Source organism: Bombina bombina, chromosome 3 (genome assembly GCF_027579735.1).
Source record: "Bombina bombina isolate aBomBom1 chromosome 3, aBomBom1.pri, whole genome shotgun sequence".
NCBI lineage: Eukaryota > Metazoa > Chordata > Amphibia > Anura > Bombinatoridae > Bombina > Bombina bombina.
Window position 1 is genome coordinate 308,502,375 of NC_069501.1, and position 4,285 is coordinate 308,506,659.

At 36.1% G+C, this 4,285-nt stretch overlaps 1 non-coding gene across 1 annotated transcript; it reads left to right on the plus strand.

The window, feature by feature from the left end:
* Positions 1-533: 533 nt before the first annotated feature.
* On the plus strand, positions 534-606 carry TRNAV-UAC (transfer RNA valine (anticodon UAC)). Its single transcript has one exon. It is a non-coding gene; the product is annotated as a tRNA-Val (tRNA).
* Positions 607-4,285: the final 3,679 nt, after the last annotated feature.

Here is a 4,285-nt window from a genome sequence, read left to right on the forward strand (position 1 = left end):
AGATGCCTAACTTTATTTAGTACTCTACTGACGGCTTCTGCTAAAATAAATCAAATAATCACAGGAGATTGGGTAATAAAATACACCTGTATCCAGGGGTCAATTACTACTTCGCAATCGATGTAATTGACAAGGATCTGAGCGGCCTCTACTGGCAGAAAAAACAAAATGCACTATCTCTTTCTTTTTTTTCGACTGCGTTAGAACATAGAATGAAGAATGCGCAGCTGCTGCGTGTAAAGGGAAAGCGCAGTTCAGGGATCAGGTGCGATGTTTTTGCATAAATTGCGCGTATAAAACAAGGTTAATGGCTGTAACGCGTCACCGCTCATGAGCTTTACTGAAATACAGCACGCGTACAATCTCCAGATGTAAAATATTTACTTTTTTTTCAGTTTGCCACTCGCTAGGATGTAATTTTCAGTGACAATCCAAAATCTACTTTTAGTAATATTTTAGTTTAGACGAATAAACTTTGTAACTAGCCAGTATCTAAATCTAAAGAGATTTGTTCGATAATCTCCATGCACAACGGTTCCATAGTGTAGTGGTTATCACGTCTGCTTTACACGCAGAAGGTCCTGGGTTCGAGCCCCAGTGGAACCACTTTTCCTTCTATGATATGGCTCTTATTTTCTCATTAGACTTTTTGATTAAACATTTTCTATATATTAAACGTAAATTATACACTGCAGTTCAGGACTATGAATACAGGCTAATGTCAAAGGCACAGTTCCGGTTTTGAGTATCATTGCATTTTTTTTATCCTGACATAATCACTTTAGAATGTTATTGAACATTTAAAAATAATAATAATTAATACTAAAACAAAAACTACACATTAGGGGACGGTGAATTATTCGCTAATTAGCCTTCGGCGCAATGACATATCTATGACATTATAGCAGCGTGAGGCAGTAGTAGTAAAAAAATGTTGTTGTGGGTGGAGCAATTGGATTAGTTTCTTCTAAAATCCCATCTCTTCCTGGTCTTCCACTCAATGCATTTTTTAATGAAAGTATGCAAACATTGCATTAAAATATGTATTATACTGAGCACATTGTATTGCTGATCTCTATAGGTAAATAGGTGGGGAAGGGGTCCAGACACTACAAGGGTGAACGACTGAACGTGGGGAATTGTGGGAAGCAGGAGTTTTCTGAAATGGTTTTTACATCAACCTTTTCACTATTAAAGTAAGAAATGTACAGTAATAAAGGTGCATGGGACACAAACAATTTCTTCAATGGTTTAGAAAGAGCAGCCATACATTTTTAAACAACTTTCCTATTTACTTCTATTATTAAAACAACTTCATTCTCTTGGTATCCTTGGTTGAACTAGCAGCAATGCGCTACTACTTGCTAGCTGAACACATAACTAAGGGAATATATCTGCAGCCACCAATCAGCAGCTAGCTCCCAGTAGTGCACTACTGCTGCTGAGCCTACTTAGGTATGCTTCTTAACAAAGGATACCAAGAGACAAAACAAATTAGACAATAAAAGCAGATTGGGAAGTTGTTTAAATAGCTTGTTTTATCTGAAACACGAAAGAAAATGTTGGAATTTCATGTCCCTAGAAGGTCCAATTTCTCTTGATATTTTATGGAGGATTGTAGTTTTTTTTAGTTGTGTTCCCATGATAAAAAAAACCCCATAAAATATTTGTTTTTAATTTTGTGCTTGTAATGTATTTTTTACATTTATGGTCATGGAGACATTAACAGAACTATGGCTGAGAATGGTCTTTATTAGTGAGCAATTAATACTCAAGTATCAGTTGTGTACAAATATACATATTTTTTAGCATGTCATTTTGTTACTATGTTTTAAATCCCTGCAAAATAATTAACCATTTAGTCAAAGTCTTATACCTGGTGCTCTCCCTGCCTCTCAATATTAGGATAGAGTCAGGAGCAGTCATAAAACCACTGGCAACCTCTTTACTTGGAGTGACACTGGGGTATTGTAGAGCACAATACGGATCCATTTGAAACTGATAGTAAGACAATATAATTTGTTTGAACCTAAAATGCTGAAATAAAACAAATGTATTTTTACCCTAGAATGCTCATTTGATTTAGTATAGATGTGACTTTCATTAAATTGTTATGTTAAATGCAGCAGATGGGTGGCATACGTAATCATGAAGGTATTGTTTTATGGTTAAAACTGGCCATAAACTATTATAGGGTCATGTTTTGCATTATGTATGTGGTACAATTCCATGGTTTTGGTACAAAGAGTCAGTTTATGGGCTGATTTTATTTTACTTAGTTATAGTTATACTATTAAAGGGACACTGTAGTCAGAATTCAAATGCCAATCACACAGGAGTATACATATAAATCTATTTTTTTCTAATATGCTTTCTGTATTAAATAAGTAGCGTTTGTAAAATATCAATGTTTTAAATATTAAATGTTTCCAAACCCACTTCTTTGTCAGCCGTTACGGATTCCCAATCCGTGCTGACAACTGCAGTTGAAAGATGGCACCTTTAGGACTAACTGCGCATGCGCGAGTTAGCGCAACGTCACAGGTTACGTCACCATCCTATGTTAAATAAGACAAGGACAATCAATATGCGCATGCAATAGTAAGTATATTGTATTGCGCATGCGTTTAATGTGGATCAGTTATTTTAATTACATGCAAAAAACAGGGATACAATTGGCGGTTTGCAAAGCCATTAGACGGTCCACATTTGTGGGCTGGATGACGTGATGTTATCGTAATAAAATAAAATATTATTTTATTGAAAAAGGGGGCTTTGTTTTAAACTTTGAGCAGGTAAATTACTTTGCTACTATAATTTATTATCAAAACGTTTGTTGAATTTAACATTAGAAATGAAAAAGTTAGTAATACTTTAAGATGAAGGGTGAACATTGATTGGCCTGTGTGCCATTTTAAGGTGTGGGTCAAATTGTGATAGGTAGCGTAGCCTTATTTAAAGGTGAATCTTTTGTGTATAGAACATGCCTGATGAAACAGCGTTTATGCCAAGAAACGCATTGTATTGTTTCTAAACTCATATGCTTATTTTACACATTTTTTATGAGTGATTTTACTTGATGGTTTTATCATTTTAATACATGTATTTAACATTTTATCACTCTGTGAACCGTTGTTATATATGAGCTTACTCTACCTGAAGGCTAGTGACCATAGCCTACCACTAAGGATTCAGTGTCCCTGCATTACCGGAGTACAGCTAGCTGGGTTGCTGTAAAACATCCAGCCTGCACAAATTGGCACAGTGAGGTGCCTTTCACAAATGTGAGTACCCTGTGCATATCTTGTTTTGCTGACGTCCCCATCTTTATTGATACACACATGCGGCGCCTCTCTTGTTTTATTATTGTTCTTTAAATACCGACCATTCAAACCCTAAGTAACAGTGTAACTTCCTATATCTGTCCTTGTCTGTAAACATTGTAACTACCCCATTCGTTCTAGCCAAGACTCAGTGCCTGATTATCAAAAACTAGCTGTCATGAAGAGATATCGTGCAAAACCCCTTTTTAGTTAAATTCTTTTTATTAATAAGTGAACAAGGTACATCACAAAAGAAAAAGGGCAAAACATATCCATACATTGAATAAGTCACAAGTTCTATACAGTCTTACATCCGCTAGAGTCCATATCTTTCCATTTTGCGGAACAAGAAGGGCTATGGCTTAACAAGATAACGAATACATAAGAAGAGGATGATTTAGCAAATTGTCTTAAATTGTTCACTATAAGATAAAATAAAATGAAATAAAATAAAATGAAAGTAAAAATTAAAAATAAATATCCATAAAATTAAAAGGTTGTCCAGTCTCAGAATATCTAGCCTAGTATGGGGTAAAGTGTAGTGCGGTGTCGCTAACCTATCCCTATAGCGTCTATCAGGATATCAAGGGACAAGACTATTTATATTTCGTTTGTAATCGTCCCATATGAATTGGAGGGCAATAAAATTGTCGGTAGTACCTCTCTTATAAGCAGAGTACTCCTCAAGCTCTAATAGCTCGGAGACTTTGTCGCGCCAGTTGGTTAGTGTGGGGATATCTTTAGTCTTCCATATTCTAGCTATTAACAGCTTTGCACTGTTCGTAAAGATGCGAAATAAAGGGAGTAAGGATCTGCAGGGCACCACCACTACATGTGACCCATTCCGCTGCCTACATGTCCACATCTCCAGCATCTGTCACTAGAGGAGGAAAACAGGCGGTGAAGCCTGCGGGGGGTTAGATACCAGCATTGTAGGATTTTATAGTTGGTCTCTAGTATGG